Raw genomic sequence first — 25,124 nt, forward strand, 5'->3', positions numbered from 1 at the left:
CATTTGACAAAGTTTAACATGTTTTTATGATAAGAACTGTTAGCACACTTGGAATAGAAGGAAATTCCCATGTAATAAAAGCCATAAATAGAAACCCACGATGAACATGATATTCAACAGTGAAAGAATAAAAGCCTTTTTTCTCAAAGATCAGCACCAAAACAAGGACGCACATTTTTACCAGTTGTATTTTACATTGTACTTGAAGTTCTAGCCGGGGGAATTGGGCAAGAAAATGAAATTTTAAAAATCAAATTGGAAAAGAATAAGGTAAAAATTTCTCTGCTCTTAAATTATAAGATCTTACATATGGAAAAAACTAATGATTTCACAAAAAAACTGTTAGCATTAATAAATAATTTCTATTAAGTAGCAGAATACAAAATTACACAAAAATGAGGAGGTGCATTTCTACATCCTAACAATGAGCAATCTGCAAAGGAAATTACAAAAGCAATTCAATTGAAAATAGCGTCGAAAGAATAAAATGCTTATGAAAACTAAAAAGGATTGCCAAGAGAAGTTAAAGAAGCGATAAATAAATGGAAACACACCTGATGTTCATGGAATGGAAGACATGATATTGTTAAGATGTCAATACTACCCAAAGAAATCAAAAGATCCAATTCAATCTCTATCTAAATCCCAAAGATTTTTTTTTTTACAGCAATAGAAAAAATCATCCTCAAATTTATATGAAATAGCAAGGGAACCCAAATATCATAAATAATCTTGCAAAGGAAGAACACAGCTGAAGAACTCACACTTTCTGATTTTGTACCTTACTATAAATCTGTAATAATCAAAACTGTGTGGCACTGGCATACAGACAGACAGACAGACTAATGGAATAGAAAAAGGGTTCAGAAATAAACTCTCACACATACAATCAAAGGATTTTCAACAAGGATTTTAAGGCCTTTCAATGTGGAATGGACAGTCTTTTCAACAAATGGTGCTGGTAAAATTGGATAGCCACATACAATAGAATGAAATTGACCCCTTACCTAGCACTATATACAAAAATTAACTCAAAATGAATCAAAGAAGTAAATGTAAGACCTAAAATAATGCCACCATTAAGAAGACATACGGTAAAAATTTCAAGACGTTGTATTTGGCAATGGTTTCTTAGATGTGACATCAATGGCACAGGCAACAAAAGAATAAGTAGACAAATGGAACAATATGAAAAGTAAATAGTTTTGTGCACCAAAAAGACACTATCAATAGAGTTTTAAAAGCACCTCACAGAATGAGAGAAACTGTTTGCAAACCATATATCTGTTAAGGGATTAATACCCAGTATATAGAGAACTCCTGAATCTCAAAAACAGAAAAACAAACTGATTTTAAAAATGGGCAAAGGGGCTGGGCGCGGTGGCTCAAGCCTGTAATCCCAGCACTTTGGGAGGCCGAGACAGGCGGATCACGAGGTCAGGAGATCGAGACCATCCTGGCTAACACGGTGAAAACCTGTCTCTACTAAAAAATACAAAAAACTAGCCGGGCAAGGTGGCGGGCACCTGTAGTCCAAGCTACTTGGGAGGCTGAGGCAGGAGAATAGCGTAAACCTGGGAGGCGGAGCTTGCAGTGAGCTGAGATCCGGCCACTGCACTCCAGCCTGGGCGACAGAGCGAGACTCCATCTCAAAGAAAAAAAAAAAAAAAGGGCAAAGGACTCGAATAGATATTTCTCCAAATAATTTATACAAATGGCTAGCAAACACATAAAAAGATGCTCAACATCACCCAATCAGTAGGGAAATGCAAATCAAAACTACAGCAAGATAACACATCATACCCATTGGGGCAACTATTATTGAAAAAAACAAAAAATTACAAGTAGTAGAGAAGCCACCTTTGCGAAAATTATGACAGAAAAATCTGACATAGCTGACACCAATTTGCTTCTAACTTCACAAGCTAACAACTATCCTTGTCCATTCTGGGGCATAGGCCAAGCTAACTATGGGAGAAATTAGTTTGTAGTTTAACCTTAACGCAGGTATGATAATTGCCCTTCCCAAAACTACCCCTTCATTGTTTGAGGACTGAAACCACCTTTGTAAAACTAATGAAAGGCAACAAAATTAGAATTATGGGAGAGGCCTGAATTCTGCTAAGATGTAGCCATAAACAATAACCAGCCACAGTTCCAGAAGTCAGATTTATATATTCCCCAATTGCTCCTATAGATAACATCACTATTATTAAACCTTGGTTCTGTTTATATGATGGATTACATTTATTTATTTGTATATGTTGAACAAGCCTTGCATCCCAGGGATGAAGCCAATGTGATTGTGGTGGATAAGCTTTTTGATGTGCTGCTGGATTCAGTTTGCCAGTAGTTTATTGAGGATTTTTGCATCGATGTTCATCAGGGATACTGATCTAAAATTTTCTCTTTTTTGTTGGTCTTTGAGGTACTTTTTAGACCTTTGCATTTAGGCAGACCAGCAGATGTCATCTAGACCCATGACTAATACCAAAGAACTGGTCCAACTGATCCTGTGACCCCCACCCAGAAACTGACTCAGCACATGAAGACCAGTTTAGACACTCCTATATTTCATTCCCAACCAATCAGCAACACTCATTCTCCAGCTCTCTGTCCACCAAATTATCCTCAGAAACCTCGCCTCTGAGATTTTGGGTAGAAGGATTTGAGAATTATCTCCCATTCTTCCACTTGGTTGATCCTGAGATTATTGAACTCTGTCTTTCTGGCAAAAACCTGCTCTTCTCAGGGCATTGGCATTTCTAGGCAGTGGGCAAGATGAACCCGTAAGGCAATTACATTGGCAAGGATGTGGAGAAATTGGAACCCTTGTGCATTCTTGGTGGGAATGTAAAGTGGTAGAGCCACTGTGGATAACAGTATGGCAGTTCCTAAACAAATTACAAATAGAATTACTGTGTGATCCAACACTTCCAATACTGGGTATATCCCTGAAAGAATTGAAAGTATGATCTCAAAGAGATATTTGTACACCCATGTTCATAACAGCATTATTCACAACAGGTAAAACATAGAAGCAACACAAATGCCTACTGATAAATAAATGGAAAAGCAGAATAGTATACATATAATGGAATATTGTTCAGCCTAAAAACAAAATTCTGAAATATGCTGTATTATGGATGAATCTTGAGGATGTTATGCTAAGTGAAGTTAGTCACAAAGAGAAAAATAATGTAGGATTCCACTTACGTGAGGTATTTAGCATACTCAAAATTATAGAGACCCAAAATAGAATGGTAGATGCCAGAGACTGCAGAGATAGGGGAACAGGGACTTATTTATTAATGAGTATAGAGTTTCAATTTTATAAAATGAAAAGATTTATGGAGATGGACGGTTGAGATGGTTGCACAACATTGTGAGTCAAATGTACTCAACATCGTGAGTACATTTTATATCACTAAAGTACATTTTGAAATGGTTAAGATGGTAAGTTTTATTACCACACTAAAATATTGGGGGGAAATGGGCAAAGGATTTGAATAGACATTTTTCCCAAAACAGATATATAAATGCCAATAGGCACATGGAAAGACACTCAACATCATTAATCATTAGGGAAATGCAAATGAATGAAACAGATTGGATAAAGGAAATGTGGTACATATACACCATGGAATACTATGTAGCCATGAAAAGAACAAGCTCATGTCTTTGTCAGGAACATGGATGGAGCTGGAGGCCATTATCCTTAGCAAACCAATGCAGGAGCAGAAAACCAAATACCACATGTTTTCACTTATAAGTGGGAGCTAAGTGATGAGAACTTATGGACACAAAGAAGGAAACAACAGACAGTGGGGTCTACTTGAGAGTAGAGGGAAAGTGGAGAGTAGAGTGAGAGGAACAAAAAAGGTAACTGTTGGATACTGGGATTAATACTGGGTTGATGAAGTAATTGGTACAACAAACCCCCATGACATGAGTTGACCTACGTAACAAACTTTCACATGTACCCCCAAACCAAAAATAAATGTTTAAAAAGACATCTCATAACCAGATACTACTTCAGACTCATTAGGATGATTCAAATAAAAAGACAATGACAAGTCTCAGTGAAAATATGGAGAAAGAACCCTTATTCATTGCAGGGTGGATTATAAAATGGTGCATCCACTTTTGAAAGCAGAATAGCAATTTCTCAAAAATTTGAACACTGAGTTACCATGTAATATGTAGATATCTCCCATGTAGTTTTTTTGGAGTTGTCCTCAGAAGAAGAAACCAGAATTCTTCTGGTCCTTGTGGCAAGAAGACTTTTTTCTTCTCTTCAGTAGTCAAATTTTTGTGGTTATTTGATGAGATTCCTAGGGAGTGAGTCTTAAGACAATCGCATATGTTTGTAGAGAAATTTTTCTGTCAGATAAGGGAACTTTCAGAAAGACCCTCCCCACCTGCACTAGAGGATGTGGGGAGGGGATAACAAGAGAAAGTTAGGAAGTCTTTGGTTCTGAGGCAATTTCTAAGGTCTTCCAATTTCCTTTAATTCATAAGTGCTCAGTATGCCAAAGCACCATACCTGGTTACTTGAGGACATACATTTGTGAAGCTCCACTAGTTGCTGCTTGATTGCTCTATTGCTTACAATAATGCTGTGGGGCATAAGTTGCTTCACACACAAATCCAATCAAATTAATCTTCTTTGAAGGGATGGTTCCTATGTTTCGTGTTTGAGGTTTATTCAGACTCTAGAAGGGGTCTTCCAAGACTTTCCTCATTTTTCTCTAGCAACTAGTGGGCTTACAGCTTAGCCTATACCTCCAATACATTTATTATTAGCCTATGTCTCCAATACATTCTTTTTCCAATTGCCTTTCACCAACTTACACTGTTTCTGAGAACACTCTTAGGCTTGAATTTTACATTCTGTTACAAAGTCAGTTTCTTTGGGGAGCGATTTTAAGCTCTCTGTTCTAAGACCTGCTTCTCCCAGGTGAAATATCTGACCTACACCTTGTGTTGAAGGAGGGACAATTGTGCATCTCTCTGTGAGTGACACTCAGTTTAAAGAACTAAGTGTTTAGTGGATGCAGGTGTCCTTGGCTTGTCTCTCTTGGCATAGAACCTTTGCCCCAGGAATCAGGGCAAGGACAGTGGGGACCCTAGTGTTCTAAGTGGCCCTGTGCCCAATGTGCAGCCTTGATTCCATGAGTGGCAGCTAAGTGGGAGAATGGAGCTCCCCTCTTTTGGTTGCATTTGCCAGGCACCTTGCCTCAGCAACAAGTAACTGGGGGCAGTCAGGAAAATGTGATGTCTCACTTCTCCCAGGAATGTAACTCTCCAGATGGGAGACAGAACCTTGTGTTCTTGGCTATACCAGTGTTACAGGAAAGGGGTCTCAATCCAGACCTCAAGAGAGGGTTCTTGGATCTCGCGCAAGAAAGAATTTAGGGCGAGTCCACAGTGCAAAGCAAAAGCAAGTTTACTAAGAAAGTAAAGTGGTGAAAGTGCAGCTACTCCATAGACAGAGTAGGGTGTTCCCAAAAGTGAGAGGAGGAATGCATCCATCCTAGGTACAATACTTATTTATATATGGGGAGATGTGCTCTACTACAAAGGTTTTTGATAAAGGATTAATTTTCTTAATTACTATATTTTGCAAGGATCCATATTATTATCTCTAAAGCAAAATTAGGAATACATCTGTTCTCAAGATGTCAGGATATCAGGACACTTGTAAGTCTGGATCTGCTTAGCAAACATTATCAATCTGTTCCCTTAGCCGTTAACATCTAGAAGGTAGGAATACCTTTCTGGGAATGTAGCCCAGCAAGTCCCAGCCTCATTTTTCCTAGTCCTTACTCAAGATGGAGTCACTCTGGTTCGAATGCCTCAGACACTAGTGTAGAGTAAAGTTGTCATCAAACTGAACTGGGAATTAGGAGGGAGTTGTGGGTTTTGGTTAAAATACCACAGACTCTCCAGATTTATGGAGTTTTAGTACATTTTTTTGAATAAAAGTTTCCTCATTTGCTGTATGCACATAGGGCTATTTTTCAGAGACTTTAAGTGACTGTTTTAAAATTAATTTTGACCAGTTTTGCTAAAGAGTGATACCACTGAGATTCTCACATTGTCATGCCAGAAGTAGAATTGGAAAGGGGGCAGTTTTGATCCAGAAGAGATTAGCATTGTCTTCAGCTGAGTGCTTGAAGTATCTTTGGTTATTAGAAAGGCCTAAGATGTATTTGTAATAATAATAATTTGCTTAGGTTAGTGTCTCAGAAGCAAATCCCAAGAGAGGAATTCTTCTGTAGGTGATCTATTGAGGGAGTCCTCTCAGAAGAAAGCTTTAAAGGAATGGTGACATTGGGGACATAAGTTGCCAATTGGGGACATAAGTTGTCAAGCATCTCTTGAGGAAGATGGTGTGAATCTAGAGCAGCCAACACCCACAGTGGCTGGAGATGGATACTGTACCTGGTAAAGACCCTCAGAATGGAGGTCAAAAACAGCTGTTGCAAGAATCTAATGCTACCTCATAATAATAATTGTCATAATAGCATAATTTTTGATTGCATAATAGCAATCAAAATAGTATCGTGGCTACTTTTGTTTGCCACTTTCTATTTAGGAGCTTTATACTTATTAATTCATATTATTGTAACAGCATCATAAGCTAGATGTCACCCCTTTATTTAGGTGAAGAGAATAAAATGTTAACTTACTTACTTCAGGTCACTGAGGTTGGTGCTAGAGTTGGTCTCAGATGGAACCTGTCTGACTCTAAGGCCTGTCTCCGTCCATTACCCACACAAAGTCTTCCAGGAAGAGGTGAAAGAGAGAAATGAAAGGAGAATGAAGAAAAGGAAATAGACAAGAGAATAAAACAGTGAGCAAAAAGCAAGGGCACGCATGGGAGCTCTGGGGCAGGACCAGTGGTTGTCCCAGTGGCCCTTCAGTAGCACAAATGCCCTTGATTTTGTCCTAAGCCTTCTGAGGTCAGCCTTGTCACAGTTCAACAATTTGAGATATCTTGGTCATTATCATCCAACAAATGAGAATTTTGGCAGCATTACATATAGGTCCATTTTCCATTCAAGATCCTTAAATTACTTCATTTAGAAATGAGTAGGGGCTGTTTCTTCAAAGCAAGAACCCTTGCATGGCAAATATTCTTCAAACTAAATGGCAATGGAGAGATTTCAAGTGGTGCTACATGCCTCTAAGTCAAGTGCTAGATATTTAGGTGCTACATGAACAGCAATTTCAACAGCACCCTGCAGGGATTTCTTGAGGAAGAGCTATATTTTGTGAATAGAGCGTGCACCTGGTCTCTCTTTACTAAGTGACAATATGATGTAGTTAATATGAAGAAAATGAAGGGCGACTTACAGACTGAGGTATACTGGGTGTTGTGTGGGATAAGCATTTGCTTTCTTCTTTCACTGAAGAGGTTTCATGAAGTAGATCCTAGAGACCATTTCAAAACCTTTGCTTTGTAAGATTAGAGTTAAGAGAGATATCCATTCAGTAAGAATAAGAATTCACTGAAATAAGAACTTAGGTGCCTAACTAAATTCATATACCTCGATGAACATGTAATTCCAGTTAGAAATCTCTTTCTCACTTTTTTTTGCTCATTCAAAATATATTATCAAATAAGTAACTCTCAAGCATTTTTCAAGTACAGTAACCATGACTCCAAATAATGTGCCATTTGAACATCGTAGAAATATTTGAAAGTGGTGATTTTCATCATTAAACAATAACCCTCTATTCTCCTAAAACAGAATGTATGATTTTAGACCCGGAAAAACCAGAGCAATCTGACAAGTTAATAACTCCAACAACAAAATCACAAAGACCCCATTGGAATATGAATATTTTGGGAGTTATAATAAGGACATTTGAGACCTCTTATGCTCAAATGGAATACTTTTCAGTTTCCTACAACATCTGCTTCTCAATGCCAGCCAAAGAATGGTAATGTGATTGAACTACATTTTTAATATCTGGGTTTCACATTGTTTAAATTTGTTATTCCAGAATATTTTTTAGCAGATGGCGTTTCAATCTTTGTTTAAGATTTTTTTTAGAACAGATTCTAGAAGAGCTGAAAACTAAGTTCTCCTTAGAAAGTGATTCTTTATCTGTACCAGTGGAAATAGATTCAGATCACAACTGGCTTAAGCTGATGTGAGAAGCAGTGCCATTAATGATTGGTATCTGCTGCTAGATGACCACTTGTGATGTTTAATTCCCTACAAAATTACACTAGCCTGTAGTTTACTGTTATCATTATTGTGTGTGTGTGTGTGTGTGTGTGAAGGGGATATGGTCTCTCTCTGTTGCCTAGGCTGGAGTGCAGTGGTGCAATCACGGCAGCCTTAACTTCCCAGGCTCAAGCAATTCTCCTGCCACAGCCTCCCGAGTAGCTGGAGCTACAGGTGTACACCCACCATGCTCAGCTAAGTTTCAAAAATTTTTGGTAGAAACGACATCTTACTATGTTTCCTAGGCTGGTCTGGAGCACAGGGTTCAAGCAATCTTCCTGCCTCAGCCTCCCAAAGTGATGGGATTATAGGCATGAGTGACTACGCCCAGTCTATTTTGAATTTTTATTGCAACTAGAACAATCCAGCCTATGCTTTGCATATACCAATGTCAGATGTTTCTATGCTTCTTTTTCAGATGTATTCGTTTTGTAGTGAATTTGTCTTTAATGACTTTTTTTTTTTTATTCAATGCCCACACAAGTCAAGACGAAGTTGCCTCTCAATAAAGGGGACCATGCCCTTTTGATGCATTCAATGTTATTTTTCCTCTTGTTAATTCTTGGTGCTCTGCCATAGTTGTGACATATGTAGCACATGTTATAACATATATATACCCTGGACAGGCATGTCCATGGAATATTGAAATGTAGCAATGGTCTCATGATTTTGAATAAATCAAATCTTATTTTCTTCCTGATAATAGTTTGTTTTCAGATATGAATTCCAATAAGCATTGTAGAATACTCTTTTGCAAAGTCTACTGCCATTGATGGATGAATAAAAATTATTGGCTTACAAAGAACTAAGTGGAGATGTATCTCATTTTAAGCAAACTTCATATAGAGATCACAAACAGAATTATAAAAATGACTAATTAGGAGTGGTTGTTTATTCTATGCAAGGATGATTCAAAGGATTCTTTTAAATTGTGAACTGTGATTTAAACATAATTAATAATTACATTTTAAAAACTTAATTTGTGTACTGGCTTTAGGGGTATGCCTGCTACCATTACAACTGCATAGATGTATCTATCTGAGCCACTTCCTAAAAAATATATCCATTTGGATATGGTGCTAAATTTAGGTGAGATTACTTTTTAAATTTCAAAAATATATTTTCTTCTCTTGGAACATGGAGGGTAGAAAAAAGAAACACAAGTAACTAATATTTACTTAATACTTAGTTTTTAAAGACTCTTTCCTAAGTGCTCTCTCAGCAACCCATTTAGCCTCAGAACAATTTTTTGAGATGGATATTCCTATCCTTATTTTGCAGATCAGAAACAGAGGCTTACAGGTAACCATAGCTATACAGCTAGTAAGAATTAAGGAATTAAGGAATTAAGGCCCATATGACTCCAAAGTTTATGCTTTCTTAAAAAATATTATTTCTCCAATGGTAAAAAGTACAACTAAAAAAACCTTTTTTGGAATGAAATTTTATGTGTGTGTGTGTGTATATATATATATGTGTATATATATGTATATATATTTAGTAAAAAGGGCCAGCTTGTTATACTCTAGTACATATAAAATAGTTGTTCTTTTCTAGTTAACTACCTTTAAGCTAAAACAATTTAGGCCCTTCCAAATTGTAGATTTAGCCTCTTGAAAAAGACTGAAAATGCTTGTAAGAAAATGATTCACTGTACGTATTATAGCTTACTGGTGTATTTAATGCTCAGTTTTTATAAGTAAACCATACTATATATAGGGTCATATTAGCCATTGAAGTCTGTCTTTATGTAAATGAAAGTCCGTTCTCATTGGTGCTATCCCCAGCAATACAGATGGGCATTTGTTGCATGGTGCCAGCCTGTAGAAGGAAGAATTTTAGAGTGCCAAAGATTGGTTTGACATTTGACTTAGATTTGAACCAACTACCGTATGATGACTCAAGTCATTTATTTTGATTATAGTTTTCTTCATTAGCACTTTTACTGCTCTAGAGATTCAACCCTCACACAAAGGGTGGGTTCCTGAAGGCATCTGGATTTCCCCTTCTAAATCAGAGACCATGGATATTTTATTAGTTGCAGTACATGTTGGCATCATTCAGAAGCTTCAAATACTTTTGAAATGCCATAAATATAAATAATTCTTTCTTCTCTGTTTATGAAAGTATCACAAGGTTCAAAATCTCTGGCTTGTTATGATGTATTTTATTTCATTCTCAATGTGGAGCAAGCGTAGCCAGTCTCTCGGAATATGGGGAACGATTTTTGCAATATGACTACCACATTTTTCTTGTATGATTTCATTCTATACTAACTTTCTTTTAATCTATGCTGCCTATTCCTGGAACTCCTTACACTGCTTCCGCCCATCTTTCAATTCTTCTTCAAAGTAATGGATGTCACATTTTTGCCACTCCAGAATATCATCTGTCTGTATTCAATAATTCCCTTTACCACCCTTTGCCACTACTTGAATACAGACCGGGAGGTTAGTGAGGCAATTGAGGGATCTAGGCTTTGGAATAACCGGTTTATCCTTTCCTTGACCCACTCCACCTCCAGGGTAAAAGTAGAGCCTTAAAAAACTCTCATTAGACACATGAGAGTTATGAAGTGACTTAGGTGTGACATGTCCTACTTTGAATGAATCCTATATGCTGAAGACAAGTATTAGAACATCCTGCAACAGCCCAGTGTGGCAGCAGCCCTGGATTCTGCCTTAGAACCTGCAGGATCTGGAAACCTCATGAGACACAGAGAAGGACAGAACTTTGGGTATGCTGCCTTCTCTTCTGCAAGTAGCTGTATACTGGGCCATTGAGGTGAAGTCACTAGAATTCATTCATTCCTTGCTTTACTCCTTCATTCATTCAACAAATATTGTTAATTGCCTGCTATGTGCCAGGAACTTTGCCAGGACCTGGAAATATGACAGTTACAAAAAATAGACTACCTAGAGAGAGCTCACTGTCTTTTTCTTGGCATCATGATCGTCTTTTCACCTCTCCCCTCACAAATCACAATGGTTATGATTGTTAAGTGTTTGCCAAGCATTTATGCTGGTCTAGATACTGTGGTGATTATTTACATAAGTATTTTTCATCTTCATCATAATCTTAGATAATAAATACTAATATCCTCATTTTATAATTGAGGAAAGTGAGACAGATAAAAATCATTGATCTCAAATTAAATGATTAAGCCAGGATTCTGTGGACCCTAGTTCGACTGGACTCCAAACGCAGCTACACTATACTTTATTTTCTTATGAGGTAGTGAAAAACCTTCCTGGATAGACAGCTAAAGTGCCTGGGGTACAAATCCAACAGCTTCCCGCAGCTCTCTGGAGCAGGTCCAGCTCTTGTTCAACTAGGACTGACTTCAGGCTCCTTCCCTCTTTAGGGTTTTGGCAATCAAAGGTCCTTTCTCAGAAGCCAGTCTTTTTCTCTTGTGTCTCTCATCAAATACTGTTCAGTTTCCAAGTCTGCATATTCAACTTAAGCTTTTTATGTCTCTTTCTAGCTCTTCTCACCTGTGTATCAACAGATGTAAAGCCATTTGTCGTTACCTGTCTTTCCTTTTTCTAAAGGGCATTAAGCCTTCCTGCATACATGGTTTAAGTTTTTCAATGGCATTTCTTGAATTAGTTTAATTCTTTTTCCCCCTGGAGAATATGTATGCATTAAATTAGCAGTTGCACTAAAAACCACAACATAGCTTATTGAAGTCTTGTCTCTACTAGTTATAAGCAATTAATATTGGGCAAATTATATAACCAGTATGTGTCTCAATTTCCTCATTTGTAAAAGGCAATAATATGTACTTCATAGGGTTTTATAAGAACAAACTGAAATAATACAATACTTCATACAGTGACCGGAACTTAATAAGATATTGGTACATGTTTAATCTTTATTATTGGGATTCAGAAGAGCAGTTCAGCTATTTCCATGATAACAGGCTCATAGGAGGGGCTAGGACCCATCAACACACTGCTAAAGGGGAGCTGCAACTGGATGCGTGTACTGGGGTGGATATCTAGGCAAGTCACAGAGGTAGATGCCAAAGCTTGGTGATGCAGCAAAGTCCCAATTATCAGAAGTGGGGCCTGGAGCCAGGGTTGGATTAAGAATGAAGGTTGCCACATGGAGCTCTGAGATGTTGTGGGGATGGGTTAGTCTCAAGCTAGGCCAAGGGACTGAGCTGGCTGGTGTGAACCTGGATACAGATACAGTGATTCTGTCTGGGGAAAAATATAGAGGTCAGGAACTGAGTTGAGCTAGACCCAAGGCCCTTTATAAATCTAATTTTTTATCAATCTATATTAGATTTTACGCATTGACTGTTCTGCAGTGAAGGGTCTATGCAAACATACTTCCAAAGGTGAGGGAGCAGGAGAATACAGAAAATGGTGGACAAATCTGGTTTCTCAGAAAGAAACAAATGTTTAATAGGGACTTACAAGAAGAAAGAATATCTCAGGTGGCTGTGAGATGGTGGATCCAGGCATTAACTCTCCAGAAAGTATTCTTTTTAAAAAAATTTAAAATTGTAGGTATATAATAGGTGTATGTATTTATGGGATACGTGAGATATTTTGATATAGGCATACAATGCATAATAATCACATCAGGATAAATGGGGTATCTATCACCTCAATCATTTATCCTTTGTGTTACAAAGAGTCCAATTATACTCTTTTAGTTGTTGTAAAATGTACAACAAATTATTGTGCCCTGTTGTGCTATCAAATACTAGATATTATTTATTCCCTCTAACTATATTTTTGTACCCTTAACCATCCCCCTTCTACTCCCACACCCCACACTACCCTTCTCAGCCTCTAGTAACCATTGTTCTACTCTCTATCTCCATGAGTTCAATCGTTTTAATTTTTAGCTCCCACATATAAGTTAGAACAGTCAATGTTTGTCTTTTCCTCCCTGGCTTAATTCACTTAACCTAATGACTTCCAGTTTTATCCATGTTGTTGCAAATAACAGAATCACATTCTCTTTATGGTTTGACAGTACTCCATTGTGTATATGTACCACATTTTCTTTATCCATTTGTCTGTTGATAGACACTGAGGTTGCTTTCAAATCTTGGCTATTGTAAATAGTGCTGCAATAAATAAGAGAATGCAGCTATCACCTCAATATGCTTATTTTCTTTCTTTTGGGTATATACTCAGAAGTGGGATTGCTGGATCACATGGTAGCTCCATTTTTAGTTTTTTGAGGAACTTCCAAACTGTTCTTTACAGCAGTTGTACTAATTTACACTCTGACCAACTCCACATTCTCACCAGCATTCTTTATTGCTTGTCATTTGGATAAAAATGATTTTAACTTGGGTAAGAATATATCTCATTGTAGTTTTGATTTATATTTATCTGATGATTAGTGGTGTTGAGCACCTTTTCATATGCCTATTTGCCATTTGTGTATCTTATTTTGAGAAAGGTCTATTTAGATCTTTGGCCCATTTTGAAATCAGATAATTGGATTTTTTCCACCAGAGTGGTTTGAGCTCCTTATTTATTCTGCTTATTAATCCCTTGTCAGACGGATAGTTTGCAAATATTTTGTCCCATTCCGTGAGTTGGCTCTTCACTTTGTTGATTGTTTACTTTGCTGTGCAGAAGCCTTTTAACTTGATGTGATCCCATTTGTCCAGTTTTGCTTTGATTCCCTGTTCTTGTGGAGTATTACTCAAGAAATCTTTGCTCAAGCCAATGCCTTGGCATTTCCCCAATGTTTTCTTGAAGTAGTTTCATAGTGTGAGGTCTGAGATTTAAGTCTTTAATCCATTTTAGTTTGATTTTTGTATGTGGTGAGCGATAGAAGTTTAGTTTCATTCTTTTGCATATGGATATCCAGTTTTCCCAGCATCATTTATTGAGGAAATTGAACTTTCTCCCACGTTTGTTCTTGGCATCTTTGTCAAAAATGAGTTCACTGTAGATGTATGAGTTTGGTTCTGGGTTCTCTAGTTTCTTCCATTTGTCTGTGTGTATGTTCTTATGCCAGCACCTTGTTGTTCTGGTTACTATAGCTCTGTTGTATTATTTTAATTCAGGTAATGTGATTCCTCCAGTTTTGTTCTTTTTGCTCAAGATAGTTTTGGCTATTCTGAGTCTTTCTGGTACCACACAAATTTCGGGATTGTTCTTTCGATTTCTGTATGGAAAGTCATTGGTATTTTGATAGGGATGACATTAAATGTGTAGTTGCTTTAGTTAGTATGGACATTTTACCAATATGGAGTCTTCTAATCCATGAACATGGAATATCTTTTCACTTTTTTGTGTTGTCTTCAATTTCTTTCATCAATGTTTTCTAATTTTCATTGTAGAGGTCTTTCACTTCTTGGGTTAATTCATAGGTATTTTAAAATTTGTAGTGAATATAAATGGGGTTACTTTCTTGATTTAGTTTTCAGATTGTTTACTGTTGGCATATAGAAATGCTACTGATTTTCATATGTTGACTTAGAATTCTGCAACTTTATTGAATTTGTTGATCACTTCTGATAGTGTTTTGGTGGAGTCTTCAGTATTTTTTTTTTTTAAATAAGATCATACCACCTACAAACAAGAATAATTTGACTTATTTCTTTCCGACTTTGATGCCCTTTATTTCTTCCTGTTGTCTGATTGCTCTAGGTAAGACTTCCAGTACTATGTTGAATAACAGTGGTAAAGTGGGTATTGTTGTTCTGTTCCATATATTAGAGAATAGGTTTTCAGTTTTTCCCTGTTCAGTATGATACTAGCTGTGGAGCTGTCACATATGGCTTTTATTGTGTTATGATATGTTCCTTCTGCACCCAGTTTTTTGAGGGTTTTTGTCATGAAGGGATGTTGAATTTTATCAAATGCTTTTCTCACATTAAAGGAAATAATCATATGATTTTGTCCTTTATTCTGTTGGTATGATGTATCACACTGATTGGCTTATGTTGAACCATACTTGCATCCCTAGGATAAATCTCATTTGGTCATGATGAATGACCTTTATCATGTATTGTTGAATTCGATTTGCTAATATTTTGTTGACAGTTTTTGCATCAATGTTTAACGGAGATATTGGCCTGTAGTTTTCTATTGTTGATGTGTCTGTCTGGTTTTGATATATGGGTAACACTAAGCTCATAGAATGAGGTTAGAAATATTCCCTCCTTCTATAGTTTTTGGAATAGTTTGAGTAGGATTGGAATTATTTCTTCTTAGAATATTTGGTAAAATTAAACAGTGGAGCCATTGGGTCCCAAGCTTTACTTTGCTGTAAGACATTTTATTACAGCTTCCTTCTTGTTACCTATTATTGGTTTATCCAGGTTTTGGACTTCTTCGTGGTTAATCTTGGTATGTTGTATGTGTCTAGGAGTTTATCAATTTCTTCTAGGTTTTCCAATTTATTAGCATATAGCTGTTCATAGTAGCCACTAATGATCCTCTGAGTTTCTGTGATATTAATTGTAATGTTTTCTTTTTCTCTGATTTTATTTTTTGCATTTTATCTTTTTTCCTAAAGTGGCTAATAATTTGTCAATTTTATTTATCTTTTCAAAAAACCAGCTTTTCATTTCAGTTATCTTTTGTATTGTTTTCTTCATTTCAATTTCATTTACTTCTGCTCTAATCCTTCTTATTTTTTTTCTTCCACTAATTTTGGGTTTGGTTTGCTCTTGCCTTTTTAATTCTTTGAGATGCATTGTTAGCTTGTTTATTTCAAGTTTTTCTACTTTTGTGATGAAGAAACTTATTGATACAAACTTTTCTCTTAGAACTGCTCTTGCTCTATCCCATAGGTTGTGGTATGTTGTGTTTCCATTTTCATTTGTTTCAAAAAATTTTAAATTTCCTTCTTAATTTATTCATAGATCTGCTGGTCATTTGGCAGCATATTGCTTAATTTCCATGCATTTGTATAGTTTCAGAAGTTCCTTTTGTTATTGATCTCTAGTTTTATTCCATTGTTTTCAGAGAAGATAATTGATACAGTTTCAGTTTTTCTTTATTTTAAAAAGACTCATTCTGTGACCTGATATATGGCCTATCTTTGAGAATAATTCATGAGCTGAGGAGAAGAATGTGTATTCTATAGCTACTGGATGAAATAGTTTTTAAGTATCTATTAGGTCCATTTATTCTATAGTGTCAATTAAGTCCAATGTTTCTTTGTTGATATTCTGTCAGATGATCTGTCCAATCTCTGTGTTGCCAAAAGAGATTAACATTTGAGTCAGTGGGCTAGGGAAGGCAGGTCCACCCTTAATCTAGTGGGCACAATCTAATCAGTTGCCTGTGAATGTAAAGCAGGCAGAAAAACATGAGAAGGAGAGAACTGGCCTAGTCTTCCAGCCTACATCTTTCTCCAGTGCTGGATACTTCCTGCCCTGGAACATTGGACTCCAAGTTCTTGAGCTTTGGGACTCAGATCAGCTCTCCTTTCTCCTCAGCTTGCAGACAGCCTATTGTGGGACCTTGTGATCATGTAAGTTAATACTTAATGGGCTTCCCTTTTTATATATATTCTATTAGTTCTGTCCCTCTAGAGAACCCTGACTATTACAGATTTTGGTACCAGGAGTGGTTCTAGAGGAACATAATACTAAGGATGGAGTTCTTTTATTGGTTGTGGGGTTTCTGGAGTCAGCTGCTTAATATGATTAGACCCTAAAGTGCTAAGGACTCTACTTCTAATAGTATGGAGAACACTGATAGTCCTTGGCATGAAGTGTTTAGGGAGTTATGCAAAATACATGCATTTGACACTCCTGATTCACCACTCATGAAAGGCAAGGAGTTTAGTGACTCTATACATACTACCTTTGACCATACGTGGAGAACCAAGGAACATAATGAAGTTGGTTGGTTGTTCCTAAGTTCAGTGGACAAAGTGATGAAAGAAAATTATGAACTCAGGGATTCTGGCTTCCAGCTTCAGAAGCAGATACTGAACCTCAAATCTGCTAAGATTGCCCTGAGTGGGAGTCTTATCTCCTGTAAAGAAAGAGCTAAAATTGTGGAAAAACAGACACAAGCTCTTATCATGCAAGTGGTGGACCTGCAATGAAAGATGCAGGCACAGCCTCACCAGGGGTCTCCTGTTAAAGTAAGAGTATTGATTGGAGAGGAGTGGGACCTGGAAAGTTGGAATGGGGACGAGTGGGAGGATGCTGATGAAGCTGGAGACTCTGAGGTTGTAAACTCTGATGAAACTTTTTTTGCCAGAAGGAAAAGCTTTCACATCCCCAGTAGTGGCAACATCTCCTCCCTGATCCATGCTGCCATCAGTCTTTCCAACTTTGTCTGAGGTGATAAACCCTGTGCTTCCTGAGGCAACAGTGATGGCCTCCCCTGAGGCAGTTTCCAGGCAAGATAATATTGATTCTCCTCAGGAGTCACCCCCAACACCTCTGTTTGCTTCTAGACCGGTAACTAGACTAAAGTCCCGGCATATTGATCCTCCTCAGGAGCCACACCCAACACCTCTGTTTGCTTCTAGACCTATGACTAGACTAAAGTCCTGGCAGGCCCCTTGATGTGAGGTTCAGAGTGTGACCCATTAGGAGGTGCACTACACTCAAAAAGGAATGTTTGTGTTCTCTAACTTATATAAGCAGAAATCTGGAGAAAAGGCATGGGAATGGACACTAAGGGTATGGGATAACGGTGGAAGAGACATAGAGCTGGATCAGGCTGAATTTATTGATCTGGGCCCACTAAGTAGGGACTCTGCTTTTAGTGTTGCAGCTTGGGGAGTTAAAAAAGATTCTAATCATTTATTTGCTTGTTTAGCTGAAAAATGCATTAAAAGGTGGCCCACTGTGAGTGAACTGTAAATGCCTTATCTCCCTTGGTTTAATGTAGAAGAAGGAATCCAAAGGCTTGGGAAGATTGGGATGGTGGAGTGGATTAGTCACTTTAGACCTACGTATTCCAGCTGGAAGGGGCCAGAAGATATACCCTTGACGAATGCTTTGTGAAATAGACTTGTGAGGGCAGCACCAGCATCTTTGAAGATCCCTGTAATTGCTCTTCTCTGTATGTCGGATCTAATGGTGGGAACCACTGTTACTCAACTACAAAATATAAATACAATGGGAATAATTGGATCCCAAGGTGGCAGGGGCCAAGTGGTGGCACTCAACCATCAAAGGCAAGGTGGGTGTAGCTACCGTAGTGAACAGCAGAGGCAAAGCAGCAATCAGAATAGTCGGACTTGTGTAGAGCTCTGGTATTGCCTAATTAAGCACAATGTTCCTAGAAGTGAAATTGATAGGAAGCCTACTGCTTTCCTACTTAATTTATACAAGCAAAAAATATGTAGGTCAAATGGACAAAACACTAATTTGAATTATAAAGAAAGGGAATCATAGCCCCTCAATCAATTTCCAGAATTGAGCCAGTTTACAGACTCAGGACCCCTTGAGTGAAGGGGAGACTGGGTCCCTTTGAGGAAGGATCCCACTACATTACTGATAATTTATGCAATGAGTCTTTCCCCTATCCTTCCCCAAGGAGACCACCAGCCTTTTATCACGGTAACTGTGTACTGGGGAAAAGGAAATGAACAGACATTTTGGGGAATACTGGACACTTTCTCTGAGCTGATGTTCATTCCAGGGGACCCAAAATATCATTGTGGTTCTCCAGTTAAAGTAGGGGCTTATGGAGGTCAGGTAATTAATGGAGTTTTAGCCCAGGTCTGACATACAGTGGGCCCAGTGGGTCCCCAGACTCATCGTGTGGTCGTTTCCCCAGTGCCAGAATGCATAGTTGGCATAGACATATGTAGCAGCTTGCAGAACTCCCACATTGGCTTCTTGACTGGTAGGGTGAGGGCTATTATGGTGGGAAAGGCCAAATGGAAGCCATTAGAGCTGCCTCTACCTAGAAAAATAGTAAATCAAAAACAATATTGCATTCCTGGAGAAATTGTGGACATTACTGCCACCATCACAGACTTGAAAAATGTAGGGTAGGGGTGTTGATTCCCACCACATACTCATTCAACTCTCCCATTTGGCCTGTGTAGAAGACAGATGGATCTTGGAGAATGCCATTGGATTACTGTAAGCTTAATCAAGTGGTGACTCCAATTGCAACTGCTGTACCAGAAGTGGTTTCATTGCTTGAGCAAATTAAGCCATCTCCTGGTACCTGGTATGCAGCCATTGACTTGGCAAATGCCTTTTTCTCCATTTCTGTCCATAAGGCTCACCAGAACCCATTTGCCTTCAGCTGGCAAGGCCAGGAATATACCTTTACTGTCCTACTTCAGGGGTATATTAACTCTTCAGCTTTGTGTCATAATCTTATTCAGAGAGACCTTGATTGCATTTTGCTTTCACTGGTTCATTACATTGATAACGTTATGCTGATTGGATCCAGTGAGCAAGAAGTAGCAAATGCACTGGACTTATTGGTGAGACATTTGCATGCCAGAGGATGGGAAATAAATCTGACTAAAATTCAGGGAACTTCTACCTCAGTAAAATTTCTAGGGGTCTAGTGGTGTGGGGACTATAGAGGTATTCCTTCTAAGGTAAAGGGTAAGTTGCTGCATTTATCCCCTCCTACAACCAAGAAAGAGTCACAATGCCTAATGGGCCTATTTGGATTTTGGAGACAACACATTTCTCATCTGGGTGTGTTATTCTGACCCATTTATTGAGTGACTCGAAAGCCTGCCAGTTTTTAGTGGAGTCCAGAACAGGAGAAGGCTCTGCAATAGGTCCAGTCTGCTGTGAAAGCTGCTCTGTCACATAGGCCATATGACCCAGCAGATCCAATGGTGCTTGAGGTGTCAGTGGCAGATAGGGATACTATTTGGAGTCTTTGGCAGCCCCCCATATGTGAATCACAGTGGAGACCTCTAGGGTTTTGGAGCAAGGCCCTGCCATCTTCTGCAGATAATGACTCTCCTTTTGAGAGACAACTCTTGGCCTGTTACTGGACTTTGATGGAAACTGAACGTTTGACTATGGACAACCTGAACTGTCTATCATGAACTGGATGCTTTCTGACCCATCTATCCACAAAGTGGGTCATGCACAGCAGCGTTTTATTGTCAGATGAAAGTGGTATATATGTGATCAGACTTAAGGAGGTCCTGAAGGCACAAGTAAGTTACATGAGGAAGTGGCTCAAATGCCCATGGTCTCTACTCTTGCCACCCTGTCTTCTCTCCTGCAGCCTGCACTGATGGCCTCATGGGGAGTTCCCTATGATCAGTTGACAGAGGAAGAGAAGACTAGGGTCTGGTTCACAGATGGTTCTGCACGATATGCAGGTACCACCCGAAAGTGGACAGCTGCAGCACTACAGCCCCTTTCTAGGACATCCCTGAAGGACAGCAGTGAAGCAAAATCTTCCCAGTGGGCAGAACTCTGAGCAGTGTACCTAGTTGTGAACTTTGCACAGAAGGAGAAATGGCCAGATGTGCAATTATGTAATGATTCATGGGCTGTACCCAATGGTTTTGCTGGATGGTCAGGGACTTGGAAGGAGCATGATTGGAAAATTGGTGACAAAGAAAATTGGGAAAGAGGTATGTGGAAGGACCTCTCTGAGTGGTCAAATAGTGTGAAGATATTTGTATCCCAAATATCTCCTCTGCTGATGGAGTGACATCAGCAGAGGAGGATTTCTGTAATCAAGTGGTTAAAATGACCCATTCTGTGGGCACCACTCAGCCTCTTTCCCCAGCCACCCCTGTCATTGCCCAATGAGCCCATGAACAAAGTGGCCATGGTGGCAGGGATGGAGGTTATGCATGGGCTCAGTAACATGGTCTTCCACTCACCAAGGCTGATCTGTGTGGCACTGCTGAGTGCCCAATTTGCCAGCAGCAGAGACCAACACTGAGCCCTCAATATGGCACCATTCCTCGGGGTAATTTGCCAGCTACCTGGTGGCAGGTTGATTGTGTTGGACCTCTTCCATCATGGAAAGGGCAGTGGTTTTTCCTTACTGTAATAGACACTTACTCTGGATATGGGTTTGCCTATTCTTCATGCAATGTTTCTGCCAAGACTACCATCCATGGACTCATGGAATGCCTTATCCACTGTCATGTTATTCCACATAACATTGCATCTGACCGAGGCACTCACTTTGTGGCTAAAGAAGAGCAGCAGTGGGCTCATGCTCATAGAATTCACTGGTCCTACCATGTTTCCCATCATCCCAAAGCAGCTGGTTTGATAGAACAGTGGAATGGCCTTTTGAAGTCATAATTACAATGCCAACTAGGTGACAATGCTTTGCAGGGCTGGGGCAAATTCTCCAGAAGGCTGTGTATGCTGTGAATCAGTGTCCAATATAAAGTACTTTTTTTCCCATGGCCAGGATTCCCAGGTCCAGGAATCAAGGGGTGGAAGTGGAAGTGGCACCATTCACCATCACTCCTAGTGATCAGCTAGCAAAATGTTTGCTTCTTGTTCACACGGCATTACTTTCTGCTGTCCTAGAGGTCTTAGTTCCAGAGGGAGGAATTAAGCCACTGGGAGACACAACAACAATTCCGTTAAGCTGGAAGTTAAGATTGCCACCTGGACACTTTGGGCTTCTCCTACCTTTAAGTCAACAGGCTAAGAAGGAAGTTACAGTGTTGGCTCAGGTGATTGACCTGGACTATCAAGATGAAATTAGTCTGCTACTCCATAATGGAGGAAAGGACGAATATGCATGGAATACAGGAGGTCCATTAGGTCATCTCTTAGTACAACTATGCCCTGTGATTAATGTCAATGTGAAACTACAATAGCCCAATCCAGGCAGGACTACACATGACCTAGACCTTTCAGGAATGAAGGTTTGGGTTATTCCACCAGGAGAACAACCACGACCTGATGAGATGCTTTCTGAAGGCAAAGGGAATACAGAATGGGTAGTAGAAGAAGGTAGTCATGAATACCAGCTACAATCACGTGACCAGCTGCAGAAATGTAGGCTGTAATTGTCACATGTATTTCCTCCTTATTTTACTAAAAACGTGCTTGTTCATGTATACACTTGTATTAAGAAAGTATCTTTATTTCCTTTTTCCTTTATCATGTGACATAAGATTTATTGACTTCATATCAGCATTTAAGTATTGTTAACTTTATGTAATAGTATTTGGGTTGGGGATTGGTGTGTTTCCTTTTGTATGAAGGATAGTTGTATTATGTTAGGTGTAATTATGATCTTATTATTGTCTTTATTTGAAGATTATGTATGATCTCTTGAGATGTGCATGGGTTCAAGCTGACAAGGGGTGAACTTGTAATAGTTAATACTGAGTGTCAACTTGATTGGATTGAAGGATACAATGTATTGATCCTGGGTGTGAGGGTGTTGCCAAAAGAGATTAACATTTGAGTCAGTGGGCTGGGGAAGGCAGATCTGCCCTTAGTGGGTGGGGAGATCTAATTAGCTGCCTGTGAATATAAAGCAGGCAGAAAAACATGAAAAGGAGAGACTGGCCTAGCTTCCCAGCCTACATCTTTCTCCCGTGCTGGATGTTTCCTGCCCTGGAACACTGGACTCCAAGTCCCTCAGTTTTGGGACTCAGGCTGGTTGTCCTTATACCAGCGCTTTCAGACAGCCTATTATGGGAACTTGTGATCGTGTAAGTTAATACTTAATAAACTCCTATATATATGTATTATTAGTTCTGTCCCTCTAGAGAACACTGACTAATCCAGGGTCTATCTTTGTTTTTAGCTTTAATATTTGCTTTATATATCTGGGTGCTCCCGTGTTGGATGCATATATATTTATACTTTTTCTATTTTCTATTTTTATTTTTTAGAGATCAGGTCTTGCTCTGTTGCTCAGGCTGGGGTGCAGTGACATGATCACAGCTCACTGCAGCCTATCTCTCAGGCTCAATCAATCCTCCTACCTCAGCCTCCTCAGTAGCTTAGACCAGAGGTGCCTGCCACCACACCTAGCTAATTATAAACAAATTTTGTAAAAACAGGCTCTTGCTATGTTGCCCAGGCTGGTCTTGAACTCCTAGACTCAAGCAATTCCCCCCAACCTCAGCTCCCCAAAGTGCTGGCATTATAGGCATGAGCCACTGCACCCAGTCACAATTTTTATATCCTCTTACTGATTTGATTCTTTTTTCATTATATAATGACTCTGTCTCTTTTTATAGTTTTACCTTGAAATCTGTTTTTGCCTGATATAATTATACGTACTTGTTGTCTTCTTTTTTCTTTCTATTTGTGTAAAATATCTTTTTCCATTCCTTTACTCTCAGTCTGTGTGTGTGTTTATACGTGAAATGTGTTTCTTGTAGACAACAGATTGTGGTGTCTTATTTTCTCATCCATGCAGCCACTCCATATCTTTTAATTGAAGTATTTACTACATTTATGTTCAATATTATTGCTGATAAGTAAGGACTTACCCCTGCCACTTTATTACTTGTTCTCTGATCTTTTTTTTCTTCTTTCTTTCCTGTCTTCCTTTGTGGAGGTGGTTTTCTCTGATGGTATGTTTTAATTTTTTTTAATTTCTAATGTGTCTGTTGTAGAGTTTTTGCTTTGAGGTTAGCATAAGACTTGCCAATAATATCTTATAATCTATTATTTTAAACTGATGACAACTTAGCTCTGATTGTAAAGACAAACTAACAAAAATGCAAAGAGAGAACTAATACAAACTTTACACTTTAACTTCATCCCCCCCCTCACTTCTTAACTTTTTGGTGACTCTATTTATATCTTATTATAGTGTCTATGGCTTGAAAAGTTGTTGTAGTTATTAATTTTTATAAGTTCATATTTTGGTCTTGTTGCTCATGAGAGTTTCCTCACCACAATTGCAATACTATAATATTGTGTGTTTGTATGTGTACTTACTGCTACCAGTGAGTTTTGTACTTTCAGATGATTTCTTATTTCTCATTAGCATTCTTTTATTTCAGATTGAAGGACCCCCTGTAGCATTTCTTGTAGGACAGGTCTGATATTGATGAAATCCCTCAGCTTTTGTTTGTCTGGGAAAATCTTTATTTCTGCTTCATGCTTGAGGATTATTTTCATTGGATATACTATTCTAGGTTAAAAGATTTTTTTTTCCTTCAGCACTTTAAGCATTTTATGCCACTCTCTTCTGGACTGCATGGCTTCCACTGAGTAATCTACTGCCAAATGTATTAGAGCTCTCTTGTATGTTGTTTTTTTATCTTGCTGCTTTAGGATCCTTTCTTTATCCTTAATTTTTGGGAGTTTGCTCATTAAATGTCTTGAATTAGTGTTATTTGGGTTAAACCTGCTTGGTGTTCTGTAATCCTCCTGTACTTGAATATCAGTGTCTTTCTTTAGTTTTAGACAATTTTTAAATCATTATCCCTTTAAATAAACTTTCTACCCTGATTTCTCTCTCTAACTCCTCTTGAAGGCCACTAAATCTTAGATATGCCCTTTTGAGCCTATTTTCTAGGTCTTGTAAGTATGCTTCATTCTTTCTTATTTGTTTTTCTTTTGTCTCTATATTCAAATGATCTGTTTTCAACCTCACTAATTCTTTCTTCTCCTTGATTAATTATGTTGTTGAGGGACTCTGATGCATTTTCAGTATGTCAACTAAATGTGTTAGCTTCAGAATTTCTGCTTGATATTTGAAAATCATTTCAATCTCCTGTTAAATTTATCTGATAGGATTCTGAATTTCTTCTTTGTGTTATATTAGATTTAATTGAACTTCCTCAAAACAGCTATTTTGTGTTCTCTGTCCAAAAAGTTACATATTTCTGTCACTCCAAGACTGGTCACTGGTGCCTTATTTCGTTTGTTTGGTGAGGTCACGTCTTCTTGGATGATCTTGATGCTTGTGTATATTTGTTGATGCCTGGGCATAAATACATATGTATTTATTGTAGTCTTCACAGTCTGGGCTTTCTTGTACT

Source organism: Colobus angolensis, unplaced genomic scaffold (genome assembly GCF_000951035.1).
Source record: "Colobus angolensis palliatus isolate OR3802 unplaced genomic scaffold, Cang.pa_1.0 Scaffold41, whole genome shotgun sequence".
NCBI classification, from domain to species: Eukaryota; Metazoa; Chordata; class Mammalia; order Primates; family Cercopithecidae; genus Colobus; species Colobus angolensis.